The sequence below is a fragment of the Bos mutus genome, chromosome 15 (assembly GCF_027580195.1).
Source record: "Bos mutus isolate GX-2022 chromosome 15, NWIPB_WYAK_1.1, whole genome shotgun sequence".
NCBI lineage: Eukaryota > Metazoa > Chordata > Mammalia > Artiodactyla > Bovidae > Bos > Bos mutus.
This window is the reverse complement of record NC_091631.1, coordinates 28,946,638-28,966,128: the sequence shown is the minus strand read 5'-3', so window position 1 is coordinate 28,966,128 and position 19,491 is coordinate 28,946,638. Positions and strand designations below refer to the sequence as shown.

Genomic DNA, 19,491 nt, shown 5'->3' with positions numbered 1-19,491 from the left:
CCAATACTGTTTGCACTTAAATGCCAACAGACTGTACAGCCAAATTTTAACTTGCCTAAAACGCCAAGAGAAACCATCTTTTGGGGGACATTTTTCTGGATTTTTGAATTTTATACAAAAATCAAAAGGTATAAAAATCTTTATTTTGTAGCTGAAAGTATCCAGTGAGATGATAAGCTACAATATCATTTGGAAAAACTGAACAAACTTCCAGTTTTAGCATAGTCGATTAAAGTTGTTTCTGCTTTCTTCCTTCTCTGAAACTGTTCCAAAACAAGAACAACAAAAATAAAATGCAAACTCTGGCTTTAACATCTCTAACCCAGTTCCATAATATTTTAAGTTAGGAGACAAAGAACAATGGTAGCTGACTGTACAGAGGATAGAAAGTGCTTACTGAAGGGGAAAGTAACAAGAAGCAAGTCAATCAGCCAAGCAGAATACTAGAAAGGCTCAGGAATGTGAAGTTCTAGGTACCACGTAAGTTAGGGAGGAGAAAAGGGACACAAGGGAACTGTATCAAAGATCATATAAACAGTAGTTAAAAACCTATCCCTAGAAATGGAGGAATTGAACATAAGAGGCTCTAGGCATAGTATCTCTAGGCATATACATATCAGGCATGGTAGAGTACTAGGGTGAGGAGCTGTCAGAAGATATGGGGCTTGATAGCCAATGGTCTCTCTCCAAGCACCTTTCATAACACAGGCAGCAATTTATAAGTCTGAAAAAGAGATGGGAAGATCCTTCTTTATATAAGCTGAAACATCTCAGAGAAAGGGCCAGTGAATTATGAATATAGAGGTAAGTTCAGCCAGTTCACCTTCAAATCATCCTATATTGAACCCTTCTAATCAGTAAATGCTGGGAGAAGGCAATGGCACCCCACTCCAGTACTCTTGCCTGGAAAATCCCATGGACAGAGGAGCCTGGTAGCCTGCAGTCCATGGTGTCGCTAAGAGTCAGACACGACTGAGCGACTTCACTTTCACTTTTCACTTTCATGCATTGGAGAAGGAAATGGCAACCCACTCCAGTGTTCTTGCCTGGAGAATCCCAGGGACGAGGGAGCCTGCTGGGCTGCCGTCTATGGGGTCGCACAGAGTCGGACACGACTGAAGCGACTTAGCAGCAGCAGCAGCGGCAATCAGTAAATGCAACCCCCTCACACTGAGTTTCCGATTATTTTGATGCTTCTCTTAAATCTGAACAAGCTGTAAAGGTTTGCTATATATTTGATAACATCTCCAATATTAAATAGAGAATATAAATAAACCAGGAAAAAAAAGGAAAATATATGGCAAAAGCTATTGCATTTTTGAAAGAATAGCAAGATCCTATTTTTAAAAAAGGGACACTTTGAAAACAGGCTTTCTTGGAAATTAAAATTATGATAGCCAAAGTTTAAAAATAGAATATTTGGAAAATAACATTAAGGAAATGTTCCAGAAAGCATAGCAAAAAGCTAAGAAATGGACACTAGATAATTTGAGGAGTATCTAGGATTAATCCAGAAGACACAGCATACAAATAATAGAAATTCTAATGCAGAGATTATTATAAAATAAATCATATAAAATAAGTTCTCACATCTGGGAAACATGAGTTTCCAAATTGGAAGGGTATGTCAGACATCCAGCAAAAAGAAAATAAGAATATTTCAGGTTACATCATTATGAAATTCCATATCAAAGACAAAAGAAGATCTTAAAAGTTTCCAGAAATTTTTCCTGTGGTCATGTATGGATATGAGAGTTGGACTGTGAAGAAGGCTGAGCGCCGAAGAGTTGATGCTTTTGAACTGTGATGTTGGAGAAGACTCTTGAGAGTCCCTTGGACTGTGAGGAGATCCATCCAGTCCATTCTGAAGGAGATCAGCCCTGGGATTTCTTTGGAAGGAATGATGCTAAAGCTGAAACTCCAGTACTTTGGCCACCTCATGCGAAGAGTTGAAGGAAAACTTAACAACAAGTGCAAAAAAAAACACAAAAAACTAGACAAATGAAGAGAGAATTATAGCACCATTAGACTTTTTAAAACTATACCTATACACATTTTGATTAAATGTAATTGAATTCTATAAATGGTGCTGGAAAAACTGGACAGTCACATGCAAAAAAAATGAAACTAGACCACTATCTCACACCATATACAAAAATCAACTCAAAACAAATTAAAGAATTGAATGTAAGACTTGAAACAATAAAACTCCTAGAAGAAAACATAGACAGTACTTTCTTTGACATTTGTCTTAGTAATATCTGTCTAGGTGTGTCTACTCAGGCAAGAGAAACAAAACCAAAAATAAACAAATGGGACAACATCAAACTAAAAAGCTTCCAAACAGCAAAAAAAACTATCAACAACAACAACAAAAAATAACCTATTAAGTGCAAATGAAACATTCAATAAGGGGTTTATATCCAAAATAATAAAGAACTCATACAACTCAACAACAAAAAGCAAACAACTCAATTGAAAAATGGGCAGAGGAGTTGAATACACATTTTTCCAAAGAAGACCTACAGATGGCCAACTGGCACAGAAAAAGATGCTCAACAGCACTAAATATTAGGGAAATACAAAGGAAAACTATAATGAGATACCACCTCACAACTGTTGTTTGTTGCTGTTTTAGTTTCTAAGTCATGTCTGACTCTTTTGCAGCCCCGTGGACTAGTCTGCCATACTTCTCTGTCCATGGGATTTCCCAGGCAAGAACACTGGAGTTGTCATTTCCTTCTCCAGGGGATCGAACCTACATCTCCTGCATTGGCAGGCAGATCCTTCATCACTGAGCCACCAGGGAAGCCCCTCATAACTGTTAAAATGGCTATTACTAAAAAGGCAAGATACAGCACATGCTGGTAAGGATATGGAAAAATGGAAACGTTTGTGCTGCACAATTGTTAGTAAATTGGTGCAACTACTATGGAAAACAGTATGGAGATTCCTCAAAAAAGTAAAAATAGAACTAAGGTGATCCAACCATCCCATTCTGGGTATTTATCCAAATAAGAAGCAATTAACATGAAGATACTAATTCAAAAAGATATATGCACCCCTATATTCACTGTATCATTATCTATAATAGCCAAGATATATAATCAAACTAAGTGCCCATCAATGGATGAATGGATAAAGAAGATGTGAGATATATATTTATATAAAATCAAATACTATTCAGCCATAAAAAGATGAAATCTTGCCATTTGTGACAACATGGATGGACCTTGAGGGTAATATTCTAAGTGAAATAACTCAGATGGAGAAAGACAAAAACTGTATGATTACACGCATTTGTAGAATATAAAAAAACAAGACCAAATAAATGAGCAAACTAAATCAGACAAAAATAAAGCCATAGATACAGAAAATAGAGTAGTGGTTACCAAGAAGGAAGTGGCAGAGGGGAGAGAGAAATGGATAAAGGGAATCACCTTCTATGGTGACAGAAAAAAGTGATGTAAGGTATATAGAAATAGAATGTTTTACACATGACATTTATATAATGTTATAAACCAATGCTCCCTCAATAAAAAAATAAATCAAAATTTAAAAATGTAAGTGATTCTTTTAAAGTACTGAGATGGTTTATGCCAGGCCACACTGATCTTTTCTACTCCACATCCATTTTCATTCTTAAAATTTGTGCCAGTCCTTCATTAAGCATTAACCATATGTTACCATCTATTGTTATTAAATTTCTTTCAGAAAACTAAATATTTGAGTGTCTATTAAGCACCCTAATTTAGTTGTTGTACTTTACAATAATGCTGTGCTGCTGCTGCTAAGTCGCTTCAGTCGTGTCCGACTCTGTGCGACCCCATAGACGGCAGCCCACCAGGCTTCCCCGTCCCTGGGATTCTCCAGGCAAGAACACTGGAGTGGGTTGCCATTTCCTTCTCCAATGCATGAAAGTGAAAAGCGAAAGTGAAGTCGCTCAATCTGTCTGACTCTAGCGACCCCATGGACTGCAGGCTATCAGGCTCCTCTGTCCATGGGATTTTCCAGGCAAAAGTACTGGAGTGGGGTGCCATTGCCTTCTCCAAATAATGCTATGAGGTAGATATTATTATCTTCATTTAAAGATGAAGAAATAAGAGAATCAGTCATAGAGCTAACAAGAGTTGGGAATTACTTAAATCAGATATTTACTGTCATCCTTGACTTTTTCTTCTTCCTTATCATTTATATTTAATTAGTCACCACACCCTGTGATAGCTATCTCTTCAACATCCCTCTGTTACAATTAGTTCCATCTTCACCATTACCATTATTCAGTTTAGTTCAGTTCAGTCGCTCAGTCGTGTCCAAGTCTTTGCAACCCCATGGACTGCAGCACGCCAAGCCTCCCTGTCCATCATCAACTCCCGGAGTTTACTCAAACTCATGTCCATCGAGTTGGTGATGCCATCCAACCGTCTCATCCTCTGTCATACCCTTCTCCCGCCTTTAATCTTTCCCAGCATCAGAGTCTTTTCCAATGAGTCAGCTCTTCGCATCAGGTGGCCGAAGTATTGGAGTTTCAGTTTCAGCATCAGTCCTTCCAATGAATATTCAGTACTGATTTCCTTTAGGATGGACTGGTTAGATTTCCTTGCAGTCCAAGGGACTCGCAAGAATCTTCTCCAACACCACAGTTCAAAAGCATCAATTCTTCAGCGCTCAGCTTTCTTTATAGTCCAACTCTCACATCCATACATGACTACTGGAAAAACCATAGCCTTGACTAGACGGACCTTTGTTGGCAAAGTAATGTCTCTGCTTTTTAATATGCTGTCTATGTTGGTCATCGGAAAAGGCAATGGCACCCCACTCCAGTACTCTTGCCTGGAAAATCCCATGGATGGAGGAGCCTGGTAGGCTGTAGTCCATGGTGTCGTTAAGAGTCGGACACGACTGATCGACTTCACTTTCACTTTTCACTTTCATGCACTGGAGAAGGAAATGGCAACCCACTCCAGTGTTCTTGCCTGGAGAATCCCAGGGATGGGGGAGCCTGGTGGGCTTCCGTCAATGGGGTCACACAGAGTCGGACACGACTGAAGCGATTTAGCAGCAGCATGTTGGTCATAGCTTTTCTTCCAAGGAGCAAGTGTCTTTTAATTTCATGGCTGCAGTCACCATCTGCTGTGAGTTTGGAGCCCCAAAAAATAAAGTCTGACACTGTTTCCACTGTTTCCCCATCTATTTACCATGATGGGACTGGATGCCATGTTACCACTATTAAGATAATATGAATGAATCTAGGCCTTTATAATTATACTCCTACCACAGGCCCATTTCAGCATGGTACCACAGTCCAAAGAAACAAAAAATATCACTCTCTCACTCCACTGTGTTCTCAAATAGAAAGTCTCATTACACCTACAATCAAAATCAGTCTAAGGAATCTCAAAAATTAAGATTAGGGAGCCCCAAGCTGAAACTAGTGACTCAAAAGTCTCTAATGGTATGGCCTAGAAAATCCATTTTTAACAGGTTTATTAAATGGATTTTTATGCACCCTAAGTTTGAGAATCAATATGCTATTCCGTACTTTCTTTGTGTCCTGGTTTTCCAATTAGATCATAAGTTATTCAAGGTAGGGTTGTACCTTGTGTATATAATGTACTCATAGTGTCTTACAGTGTTTGGTGTTCAGAAATACAGGTATTTTGGTGCATTAGAGTTAACATCATGAGTCACAGCGTTTCTGACAAGGGTGAAATCTCAGTTGCATTTTGGCATACTGGCAGAATTTGAATAGATGAAAAGGGAGGAGAAAAAAGTAAAAGTACTGAAATTTGTGTAAATAATATTGTAATAACTGCAAAGAACTGGTGTCAATATTTATCTTTAAGTCTCCTGAATATAATTACCATTAGAATTCTGCCCATAGGTTAGAAAATTCCAGCACTGAGAGGTAGAATCAGGCTGAATATCCTCATTATTTTCATCAGTAAAAGCAAGAAGTCTCCATATCACTGATCCTAAAATACATCTTCCTAGCTTCACTTGACGGAGAAGGCAATGGCACCCCACTCCAGTACTCTTGCCTGGAAAATCACATGGACAGAGGACCCTGGTAGGCTGCAGTCCATGGGGTCGCCAAGAGATGGACACGACTGAGTGACTTCACTTTCACTTTTCACTTTCATGCATTGGAGAAGGAAATGGCAACCCACTCCAGTGTTCTTGCCTGGAGAATCCCAGGGATGGGGGATCCTGGTGGGCTGCCGTCTATGGGGTCGCACAGAGTCTGACATGACTGAAGCGACTTAGCAGCAGCAGCAGCAGCAGCTTCACTTGACATGTAAATTATTGTTTTTGTTGTCTAGATCTGAGACTATCAAGGTTAATATGCAAACAGTCTTTTCAGAGGAGGTTTGCAAGAACATCTACATTACAGCTTGAGTGCAACACAGACAACAGAGTCAACGTGTGCTCTTTGTCGAGTCTACGTAGTCTAACGAGGAAAAGAAAAGGCATAGGTTATTTACTATGTTATCCTTTTACTAAAATTATCAGTTAGGAGTCTTTCAGCTGGAAGAAATAGAAAATTCAACTCTAAATAGTTTAAACAGTGGGGCAATTCACATAAAGAAGTCCCAAGTTAGGGCAGCTTCAGACTTGCTTAATTTCTATCCAACAATGTCTGTAAAAACTACTTTCTTCTGTCTTTCTGTTCTGCTTTCCTCAGTATATTGACTTTGCCCCTAGATACTAGCTTACCAAATAATCATAACATGGCTGTGGTAGTTCTAGATAGTATAAAGTCCCAAGAAATAAGATACTTCTGTGTATCTTCTTTTTTTTTTTGGCTCCACATGTGATTTGTGGGATCTTAGTTTCCCAACGAAGGATTGAACTTGGACTCTGGGCAGTGAGAGTATGGAGTCCTAACCACTGGGAAGCCAGGGAATTCCCCAATGTATCTCTTTGTAAGTGAGAAACTTTCCCCAGAATCTCCCCAGCAGACACCTCATTACATCTCACTGGCCAGAATTTCTTTATATACCCATCCTAAATCTGTCCCCAGCAAGAGAAAGAAATAGGATTACTCTGATATATACACGTGTATAGCTGTGTGGAGGGAGATGGGTTATTATAATAAAATTACAATTTTCTAATAAGGAAGAAAAGATGGAAAATGACATTTGGCAGTCTACCACCAATGTGCACTACATTAACACACCATTTCAGTTTCAAGTATGTTCTGCCTTGACATATTCATTTATTCATTCTACAAATACTTTTACCTACTTTATACCAAGCACTGTGCTTTCCTACTGGAAAGACAAAGCAGAAATAGATTTGGTCCCTGCTCTTGAGTTTATATCAATCAACTGGTGAGACACATATGTAAAAGTGTTAACTAGAATGAAGTACTAGAGTTGCAGGTACATTAAAATTCTATTTAAAATACACAATCAGCTAAGAAGAGTATATTATGGTCTTACATATAGTCTTAGAGACTTCAGAGATCATACATATATTCCATATTTCATCCACCACTTTGAAACTTAACACAGTATGGGTGAATCTTAATCTCCTTTCCCAAGAGCAACAGTATTTATCTGCTAATTTGATGAGTTTTCTGTTGCATTTTATTACAGACAAAGAAGAGCCACTGTTGATGATAAGCAATTTTACTACTATACTCTACCAGACTGGAGCTCATGGCACAAGTCTGAACTGGAAATAGAAATTTTGAAGTCATAAGTTTACAGATGGCAGTTGTGGCCATAAAGATGAATGTAATCATTTAAGTAAAGAGTAATCTGAAAGGTGAGGACAGAACTGGATGGAATAGCAATATTTGAAGTCAGGCAGAGAAAACAATCTGTGAAGAACTAGCAAAAAGTTAGGAGGGAAACCAGGAGAAAGTGATGGCTAAAAAGAAGGGAAGAGAAAGTTTCAAAAGGAAAGGTGTGGTCAGTAGGGCCAAATGTATTCAGAGCAGTTAAGTAACCTGTGGGCTGAAAATCATTCATTGAATCTGTTCTCAAAAGGTAAGTAACTGCAAATGGGCACAGGCTCTTTTCTAAGCACTAGAAATGTTCTAAAATTTTATTGTGATAATTGTACAATGCTGTAAATTTACTAAAAATCACTGGATTATAATTAAGTCACTTGAAATGAATGATTTTTATCATAGGTAAATTATATCTTAATAAAGTTTTCTTTTCTTCAAAGAGTCACTGGCTTGAATTAGAAGTTTCAATGGAGAGAGGAGGACAAAAGCCATATTTGGGTTTAGGGGGAAATGGGAGATTGAGAAATGGAGGCAACAAGAACAAAAAGAATAAGAGAAGAAGAAATGGAGGAAAATGGAGGCTCTTTCATCTAAAGAATTTGGTTCAGAAGAGAAGGAAAGAAACAAAAAGGTAGCAAATAAAGAGGTGAGACATACAAGGTCAAGGAAGGGAGGAAGATAGTGAGTTTAGTTTTACACATATTACATTTGAAGTAAGAATCCAAATAGCTGCTGCTGCTGCGGATGATGATGATGATGATGCTAAGTCGCTTCAGTCGTGTCCGACTCTTCGAGACCCCATGGACTGCAGCCCACCAGGCTCCTCCGCCTATGGGATTTTCCAGGCAAGAGTACTGGAGTGGGTTGCCATTGCCTTCTCCTCCAAATAGCTAGAGGTAGATAATTATTAGTTTTTGTTTAGAAGTAGGAATTGTAGTACAAAGTTCCACAATAGATGGGCATAGGATTGAAGCTGGAAAGGGAGCAACCACATAAAATTCCCCTCTCTGATCTCCAGGCAAACTCCCTTTCCCATAATTACTGAGCTCAGAGAATATCTGTAGGATTTAATCATCTCTATCAGTTTCTAGGCATATAAACCCCTAGTAAAGCCCCTAGTAAAGAAAATCTCTCCAACCTCCCCATTTCAGTTCTTCACTATCAAGAAGTTTTTACTTGTATTGAACTCAGCTCTCTCTTTTCAAAATTAAGTGTTTCAAACTTTTCATTTAAGAAAAACATTGTGTGCTGTTGTGTTTTCTATTGTTAGTGTTTAAAAGACTGCCAAATAGCCTACAAAAACATTGGATCACATCTCTCTCTGTAGCCTTGATTTCTCCATCAGGATTACATTTATTTATTTTTTTTAAATTTTATTTTATTTTTAAACTTTACATAATTGTATTAGTTTTGCCAAATATCAAAATGAATCCATCACAGGTATACATGTGCTCCCCATCCTGAACCCTCCTGCCTCCTCCCTCCCCATACCATCCCTCTGGGTCGTCCCAGTGCACCAGCCCCAAGCATCCAGTATCGTGCATTGAACCTGGACTGGCATCTCGTTTCATACATGATATTTTACATGTTTCAATGCCATTCTCCCAAATCTTCCCACCCTCTCCCTCTCCCACAGAGTCCATAAGACTGTTCCATACATCAGCGTCACTTTTGCTGTCTCGTACACAGGGTTATTGTTATCATCTTTCTAAATTCCATATATATGCGTTAGTATACTGTATTGGTGTTTTTCCTTCTGGCTTACTTCACTCTGTATAATAGGCTCCAGTTTCATCCACCTCATTAGAACTGATTCAAATGTATTCTTTTTAATGGCTGAGTAATACTCCATTGTGTATATGTACCACAGCTTTCTTATCCACTCATCTGCTGATGGACATCTAGGTTGCTTCCATGTCCTGGCTATTATAAACAGTGCTGCGATGAACATTGGGGTACACGTGTCTCTTTCCCTTCTGGTTTCCTCAGTGTGTATGCCCAGCAGTGGGATTGCTGGATCATAAGGCAGTTCTATTTCCAGTTTTTAAGGAATCTCCACACTGTTCTCCATAGTGGCTGTACTAGTTTGCATTCCCACCAACAGTGTAAGAGGGTTCCCTTTCCTCCACACCCTCTCCAACATTTATTATTTGTAGACTTTTGGATCGCAGCCATTCTGACTGGTGTGAAATGGTACCTCATAGTGGTCTTGATTTGCATTTCTCTGATAATGAGTGATGTTGAGCATCTTTTCATGTGTTTGTTAGCCATCTGTATGTCTTCTTTGGAGAAATGTCTATTTAGTTCTTTGGCCCATTTTTTGATTGGGTCATTTATTTTTCTGGAGTTGAGCTGGAGGAGTTGCTTGTATATTTTTGAGATTAGTTGTTTGTCAGCTGCTTCATTTGCTATTATTTTCTCCCATTCTGAAGGCTGTCTTTTCACCTTGCTGATAGTTTCCTTTGATGTGCAGAAGCTTTTAAGGTTAATTAGGTCCCATTTGTTTATTTTTGCTTTTATTTCCGATATTCTGGGAGGTGGGTCATAGAGGATCCTGCTGTGATGTATGTCAGAGAGTGTTTTGCCTATGTTCTCCTCTAGGAGTTTTATAGTTTCTGGTCTTATGTTTAGATCTTTAATCCATTTTGAGTTTATTTTTGTGTATGGTGTTAGAAAGTGTTCTAGTTTCATTCTTTTACAAGCGGTTGACCAGTTTTCCCAGCACCACTTGTTAAAGAGATTGTCTAAAAATATGGAACGCTTCACGAATTTGCATGTCATCCTTGCGCAGGGGCCATGCTAATCTTCTCTGTATCGTTCCAATTTTTAGTATATGTGCTGCCGAAGCGAGCACAGGATTACATTTAATATCTGTAAAGCATTTAGTATACCAGCACAGAGAAAGAACTCAATAAATAGTTACCATTTGGAGGGAAAGATAAAAAAGTGTTTATGTAGAGATGTTGCTCTCTTCCCCATGGGATAACATCCTTTTGGTACTGATAGAAAAGTTAACATTTTACGAGCTACTAACCCATTTTACTTATAAACTCATCAATTGGACAGTGAAATTATTCATATTGCAAAACAATTCATCCATTGCAAAGGGGTCACAGACTTCCTTTTCGTACCATCTTCTTAAGTGTTTGTTTATTTATTTTTATTTATTTATTTTTTTCCCACACGGAATGTGGGATCTTAGTTCCCCAATAAGGGGTTGAACCCATGCTCTTGCAGTGGAAGCATGGAGTCTTTAACCACTTGACTGCCAGAGAAGTCCCTTTAAGTTTTTGTTTAGAGGTCATTAAACTCCATTAAGTTCTTAACAGAACGCAAACCAAAAGCTCAAGTATAACAAACCATTATTGATTAAATATCAAGCACAAATGAAGATAAAGCAAGTTTGAAATTATAATGAAAAAAGAGCATCTAAGTGTATAGCTTTCTAATTTTTCACTTTACTGTAGAGAGAATTAAAATATTGGACAGCCCTGTTCAATACCAATATTTATGCTTTGGTAGCAATGAACAGGGAAAAGCCATGCTAATTTCAAGATAGAACTTCACTACAGAGGAAGGACTCTGTTGTTCTTACAAACACCTGAGAAGTACCAATACTCAACATTCAAAGAAACAAACTACAGAGACATTGACAGTCAGTTCTATATATTAATTTTACTATACATGTAATTTTCATTTGCTTATATATAATTTCAGTGTCTGCCTGGTATCTTCCAATATTATAAAATCTTTGAGGACACACATTTTACCTTCAGTTTGACCTACAAAGCCTAGCCCAACATTTCACTATAGTGGTGTTCAATAAAACATATTGAAATAATAAATGCAAAATATTGGTATATTAATTGGATTGTGTTGCCAGATAAAACACTTGATACCAGACTAAATTAGAATTTAAAATTCTATATTCAAATTTAACTGGGCATCCTTATTTTCATTTGCTAATCTTGCAACTCTATGAGTAACCTTTAGTAAGAAATCAAATCTTGCATTCTGACAGATTGGCTAAGGGTTTTTTTCTGCCTTAATCTGAAAGCCTTAGAACCAAGCAATCTCACATGCTCAACAGAGAGATTGAAATAGAAAACATGTACTATAATGGTCAGATTTTATAGAAGATAGATTAAAATACTATAATTCTTATTTGCAGAAAAATTGGGAAGGAGATAATTATTATGCCTTTTTATATTCCTGAGAAGACATATGCTCTGCAGGTACAAAAATCATATTTAGACACACTTGTCTTTCAGGTCTGTTTATTTTTAAACGCAGTTCTGATAGAAGATGGGCTGAAGGGTGGGAAGGTTTGTGGAAAGGTTTGAAAGAGACAGTATTATAGTTGGCAATTTCTTCCCTTTTTAAATTAATTGCTTAGTGAATGCAACATTTATTTTGGACAGTTTTTAAAATTTTTTATAAGTAAAAACTTCCATATTTTTTTAAAGCACAAAATAATATGGACAGATGGAATTGGAACCTCTGACTTTGGGGTGGTCATGTTTTTCAAGTATTACCTCAAGGATCAAGGAGACTGGGTCTATACAGTGAACTGGGTCTATACAGTGAAGAAGCTTGACCCTATGAGATAACAGACTTGCTCAGCCCATTCTGGTCTGTTAACCCCAGACCACAAATACTCTTGACGCCCAACTACCATCAGGGAATGCCTCAAGGTACTCATGACTCAGTATCCATTCACCCATTCTCTGAGGATCTCTTAAAATTTACCTGCTGTCACCAAGTATACCAGCTCCAAGTAAATATAATATGCCTAGCCGCTGTTAACGGAGAAGGCAATGGCACCCCACTCCAGTACTCTTGCCTGGAAAATCCCACGGACAGAGGGCCTGGTGGGCTGTAGTCTATGGGGTCGCTAAGAGTCAGACATGACTGAGCGACTTCACTTTCACTTTCTGCTATCTGCTAGCTTTCAAGAGACTTTCTGAAACCAAGCTCTTCAATCTGTGAGCCCTGAAGCCTTCCTACAACTCTTGCTGTTCAGAATCTGGTCTCATTATTGCCTTTGATCATGCTTGTTGTAAGGCAAGGTAGCATCCCCATACTTTGAATAACTGCCAGAGTATTAAAATGATTTGAAGAAAAAAGAACATAATATGACCCCACCAACCTTACCACCTACTTCAATTAGGACAGGGTCTAAGATCCCTCCTATTCCGGTGATTTCTAATTGATCTCTATTCCAAACCTTATAGTCTCAAGGGAAAATAATAATGCTACTAAGACGTCCAGAAACGACCGTGATGGGGAAGCACTGGCACTACAGATACACCACATTTCTTCTTGACTTATATACATGCTCTAGCAAGGAGTAGCCTTGTTCAAGCCCTAATAGAGAGCACCATATAAATTTCAGAGAAAGAGAAATTCATAATAGTTACAAATTAATGAACAAAATAGGAATAAAGACCCTAACAGACCTAAAGTTCTCTATAGGTACTTGTTGAATAAAATGATTTTAAACTTCAGACATATGTGCTCAATTTTAAAGGCAATTTTGAAAGGCATTTCTATTCATGTACACTGGTAAAAAAATTTAAGTGAAATTGACATTTTGGCTCTTGGCCTCAACAGGGAGCCCCCACAAGTAACTCAACCAGTAAAGATTTAGATTTCTAAATTCCTAGTATACAAGGCCATGAATTAAAGGGTCATTCTATAAATTTTATGTCCTGAAGTAAGCCAGGTTCTTGCTTGTTTCTTTCTCAAAGAGATCAATTTTTATTTGTTTGTTTAATACCAACTCCAAAAAATGACTCAATCAAAGTTGTCTACTGTCACAATAATTTGAACTATATATGCAATCTTCTCTGTTTATTCTAGGAGCAAAGTTATTCTGAAGGTTCTACTCTATTATACTGTTTTATTATTGAAGGTAAAATTCCCCTCAATAATTTTTAAGCATTTAAAAAAATTGATGGTTTTGAATGGAACTCTGGATTTTAGTCCCCACTGTCATTAATTGATGGCAACATTGAGCCCTCAGGCTTTTCCCCATGTAGTCTTCAATTTCTTCATATCTAAAATGAGATGGGCCATGTGACCTTAGATTTGGCAATGATTTCTTAAGTATGATACCAAAAGCACAGGCAACAACAAAATAGATAAATTGGACTTTACTAAAATTAAAAACTTTTGTGTACCAACAAATGTATCAAGAGAGGGGAAAGACAGTTCACAGAATGGGAGAAAATATTTGCTAATCCTATAGCTGATAAGGAGTAATATTCAGAATATATAAAGAACTCCAACAATTCAACAGCTCAAAAATAATGGGCAAAGGACTTGAATAGAAATTTATCCAGAGAAGACACACAAATGACCAGTAAGCATATGAAAAGATGCTCAATGTCATTTGTCATTAGGGAAATGCAAACCAAAATTACAGTGAACTACCATTTCACACCTACAAGATGACTATAAAAAGTAAAAACAAAAATTGGAAAATAACAAGTGTTGGTGAGGATGTGGAGAAATTAGAATCCTTATCCATTGTTGATGGGAATGTAAAATGGTACAGTTGCTGTGGAGAACAGTAGGACAGCTCCTCAAAAGGTTAACACATAGAATTACCATACGAACCAGCAATCGCACACCAAAGTACATACTCAAAATAATTGAAAACATGTAATCAAACAAAAAATGCATATGGGAGTGTTCATAGCAACATTATTCACAATAGCCAAAAGGTAGAAACAACTGAAGCGTCCATCAGCTAGCTAATAAATGGATAAACAAATGGTGGTATAACCAATGGAGGGCTCCCCTGGCCGCTCAATGGTAAAGAATCTGCCTGCCAATGCAGGAGCCATAGGTTCAGTCTCTGGGTCAGGAAGATTCCCTGGAGAAGGAAACAGCAACCTACTCCAGTATTCTTGCCTGGGAAATCCCGTGGACAGAGGAGCCTGGTGGGCTACAGTCCACCACTACAAAAGAGTGAAACACAACTTAATGACTCAATAATAACAACAAATAACCAATGTAAGGTTATTATTTCATTATATGGAATGAAGTACTCATACATGCTACACTATGGGTGAAAATATGCTGAGGAAATAAGTCAGACCTGAAAGGACAAACATTGCATGATTCCACTTATGTGAAGTATCTAGTACAAGCAAATTCAAAGAGACTATCAGGGACTAGTTCAGTTGGGGCTGAGGGAGTGGGGAGTAATTGCCTAATGGGTAGAGTTTCTGCTTGAGGTGATAAAAAGTTTTTGGAAACAATGGTGATAGTTGCACTATACTGTGAATGTAACTACTACTACTTGCTGCTGCTGCTACTAAGTCGTGTCAGTGGTGTCCAACTCTGTGCGACCCCATAGACGGCAGCCCACCAGGCTCCCCCGTCCCTGGGATTCTCCAGGCAAGAACACTGGAGTGGGTTGCCATTGCCTTCTCCAAAGCATGAAAGTGAAAAGTGAAAGAGAAGTCGCTCAGTCCTGTCTGACTCTTAGTGACCCCTTGGACTGTAGCCCACCAGGCTCCTCTGTCCATGGGACTCTTCAGGCAAGAGTGGGTTGCCCACTGGAGTGGGTTGCCATTGCCTTCTCCATAATACTACTCTCCATAATACTTCTCCATAATACTACTTAAAAATGGTTAAAAAGAATTTGCAACACCATGGCTGGAGCTGGAGGGTATTATGTTACGTGAATAAATCACAGACAAACCCTGTATGTTCTCACTTATACGTGGAATCTAAAAAATAAACAAATGAATATAACAGAAATATATATACATAAAAAAAAATATATATATATATAACAAAACAGAAACACTCACAGATACGGAGAACAAACTAGTGGTTACCACTGTGAAGCAAGGTAGGGAATGGGCAAGATAGGTTTAGGGGATTAAGATGCATGAAATAGTAGGTATGAAATAAATGATACAAATATGTAATGTACAGTTGATATAACTTTAAATGGAGTAAAAGCTATAAAAATATAGAATTAGTATGTTATAAACCTGAAACCAAAGTAACATTGTAAATCAACTATACTAAAATTAGAAAATAAAAATGAAAAAAAGAAAAGTTAAAATGGAAGTGTTTGTTACATACATTTCAACACACACACACACCACAAACAAAAGAACCGGGCCTAGGATTTGATGATCTGGAGTAGGGTGGCTCTAAATTCCCAAACAGTTCACATTTATGACTGTTGTGTCAATGTTAATTATTAAGTATCCCCTTAGGCTTTCAAAGCTGTCGCAGTTCGAACAATAAACTCTTCGGTCACCCTGTCTCTAATGATCTAAGGTTGTGAGACCCTAACCACGGGGGCATTAGGACCTTGGAAAGGTTTTGCGATGACATCACCTCTGGAAAACTAAAAGTCCCACTGGACTCCCGGGAACTGGAGGCAGGGCAGGGGACCTCTGCACATTACACGAACGCCCCGCTACCAACTGGGCAAACTACCCTTTCTTCTGGGTCCTGATAACCCGAGACCATAGAGAAACACACGGAGGGGGCAAAAGCCAAAGAGCGGACCACACCCGCTTCCACGTCCCGCCACACTCAGTATGGCTACTCCTGTCGGAAGTGGGGGAGGGACGCACCACCTTTCGTAGGCCCAGGGGGGCGGGCTCTAGGAGCCAAATAAATTTCAGTGGACCAATGGGGAGAAGCAAAGGGCGGGAGCTCGCCAAGGGCGTGGGTCAGAAGGCCTTCCGGGACCACTCGGGCAAGGCCAGCGCCGCTGGCGTTTTGCGGCTGCCACGTTATTCCCAGGCTTTGCCGCTGGATTTTGCCCGGTAGGGTGCCACCGTCAGCGCTTCCGGCTTGGACTCAAACTTAGCTGATCAGTCCCCACCCTATCCAGTGCTTGTCCCTCCCCTTCAAAGCCAGCCCTCGTCCTTGCCCGGCTGGCCCCTCCCTCGCCTTTGAGGTGACTCATCTCTATATCCTGACAATACAGTGGCTGCGCCAGGTGTGGCCTAACATATTTGAACTTAAAAGTTTTTTTCCGATTGTGAAAACATATACGTAATTTAGAAAACTGGGAACGTGGGAAAAGAATAATGAAAAGAAAAATCCACCGACCAGAAATAATCATGACTGATTTTTGTCGTTCTTCCTTTTATTTTCTTCTGTGTACCCAATCGGGGCAATGCAGTATAAAGTTAGGTATCGTTTGTTACAAAGTAAATATTTCTTTTACTATTTTAATTGAATACATAGTATCAAGTACTCTGTGGATGAATGTGCCATAATTTTTGTTTTCCACAAATAGGCTTTTAACTGTTTGTTTATTTGGCTGCCTTAGGTCTTAGTTGTGGCTTAGTTGCCAGGTTGAATGGCAAGGAAGGCAGGCCCTAACCCTGTCCTAACCTGCTTCCCTTGGATTGGAAGGCAGATTCTTAACCATTGGACCACAATAAACACCTGAGACTTTAAGTGAAAAGCAGATTGGAGGTGGGGCAGGTAAAGGAGAGACAGCTAAGAACTGGCTAGTCCACAATTGATTTTCCTTTGGAAAGTTCTTCCATAAGAATTACAAAATTGTAGAGCCTTCAGAGACTTTACAGTCTTAGGATTCTAGAGTGTTACAATCTTGAGAAACTCAGAATCATAATATCTTGGAGTGTACGGATCTTTGAAGAAACAAATCCAAACTTCACCAAATGGTGAATATCTAACAATCAGAGTCTTCTCAAAAGTTGAGTCCTTTGCATTTAAAATGTCACCTCTGGATTTCCTTGGTGGGTCAGTGATTTGGACTCAGAGCTCCCACTGCAGGGGCCTCTGGTTGGATCCCTGGTCTGTTGTGCATGCCTTAGGATAGGGCCAAAATACCACCCCACCCCCCCACCACCAAAAAAAAGACACCTCTTACTAGATATACTCAGTGTTTCTCCTGTGTTAAAATGGCTCTAACAACTCTTCACAGCCTGGTCAAGAATTGTCAGGTGGTGTAGCCCCAACTTCTTCCTGCCTATAAGCTTTTCTAGGTATCTGTCTGACACTGCAGTTTCTAATTAGGCAGATAAGCAGGATAGGAAGGGGGAGTTTTTCATGATTTTATTCACTTATTTATTTGATAGGCGAATAATAAGTTTTGATCCCTTCCATGGGACCTTCCATAGGAGTAGAGAGACTGACTGCTCAGGGATCCTGTAGTAAAGATAAACTGGCCTGAATGTGAGTCTCCAAGTAACAATTATCAAATGATATAGTGACAGTGGCATGGTGGTAAAGAATCCACCTACCAATGCAGGAAAGGAAAGAGATCCAGATTGGGAATTCCGGGTTGGGAATTCCCTGGGTTGGGAATATCCTTTGGAGTAAGAAATGGCAACCTACTCCATTATTCTTGCCTGGAAAATGCCATGGACAGAGGAGCCTGGTGGGCTACAGTCCAAGGGGTCATTGTAAAGAGTCAGAACAGCTGAATGACTGAGCACACACATAATGTTGAGTAGTGGAGGTTGGATGAAAAGATCATTGGGCTAGGAGATTAAAACCTGAGTCCACTTTTCTAGCTGTGTAATATTGAGCAAGTCACTGCAATTCTCTGAGTCTTATTTTAAAAAAATATTTATTTAATTGGCTGTACCAGATCTTAGTTGTGGCACGCAGGATCTTTGATCTACGTTGAGGCATGTAGGATCTAGTTCCCTGAACAAGGACTGAACCTGGGCCTCCTGCATTGGGAGCAGGGAGTCTTAGCCACTGGATCACAAGGGAAGTCCCCTCTTTGAGCCTTAATTTCCTCATCTTGTGATGAAGATGTAAGTCTTCCTTATTAATTGTGTATAAGGAAGATTATATATAGAAGAAGAATTGAGAGAATGTCTGTGAAGATGTTTATTAATAGAAAAAGAAGGCATTGTATTATTATTATTAGATGGCATAAACACTTTTTTAAAGAAAGTTTTGAAACTTTTAAAGAATCATAATCCAGAAAAATTGGAGGAGGAGATGTGGCAAAAGTAAGGTGGCATAGTAACTCCCCTAGGCCCATATGGCTGTGCATGTAGGGGAGTCCTTCCTGAGGTCAGTGCCCACTTCCTATGTCATGACAGCATTATCAGCAAGGGGTGACTTCTGTTTTACTTTGAAGAATTTGCTTCCTTGACTTGGAAGGGACAGAGTTACTTAAAGTGATTTAGGGTAGAGATTTGTTGAGCATTTCATGGTAAGGATTCACATGGTGAAGAACCCTGAAATGCTGAGCAGTTCAGTTTCAGGGAGAGTTGGAATGCAGGAAGAAAGAGTGGTTCTGGATTCAAGAAGGGGCTGCTGCTGCTAAGTCATGTCAGTGTGTCTGACTCTGTGCGACCCCATAGACGGCAGCCCACCAGGCTCCCCCGTCCCTGGGATTCTCCAGGCAAGAAGACTGGAGTGGGTTGCCATTTCCTTCTCCAATGCATGAAAGTGAAAAGTGAAAAGTGAAAGTGAAGTCGCTCAGTCATGTCCGAGAAGGGTCTAGGGACCACAATAGAGTTGGAAGGTCTGGCTTCCTCTTAGCCAAACTTGAAGAGTAATCTGTCCATTTGGGTTTAGTTTGCTCATCTATGAAATGGAAAAAACAACAAATTGCCTATGTATGGCAGAATAATGGAATCCAAGACCTTTAGAGATGAAAGGGCCTTAGGAATTGTATGTAAATGAGGGCCTGGGTTCAATCCCTGAGTTGGGAAGATCCCTTAGAGAAGGGAGAGGCTACTCACTCCAGTATTCTGTCCTGGAGAATTCCA

General features: G+C 39.2%; 1 non-coding gene across 1 annotated transcript; it reads right to left on the bottom strand.

The window, feature by feature from the left end:
- Window positions 1-10,487: 10,487 nt before the first annotated feature.
- LOC138991037 (U6 spliceosomal RNA) lies at window positions 10,488-10,595 on the bottom strand. The gene has a single exon (XR_011467084.1). It is a non-coding gene; the product is annotated as a U6 spliceosomal RNA (small nuclear RNA).
- Between the last annotated feature and the right edge of the window lie 8,896 nt (window positions 10,596-19,491).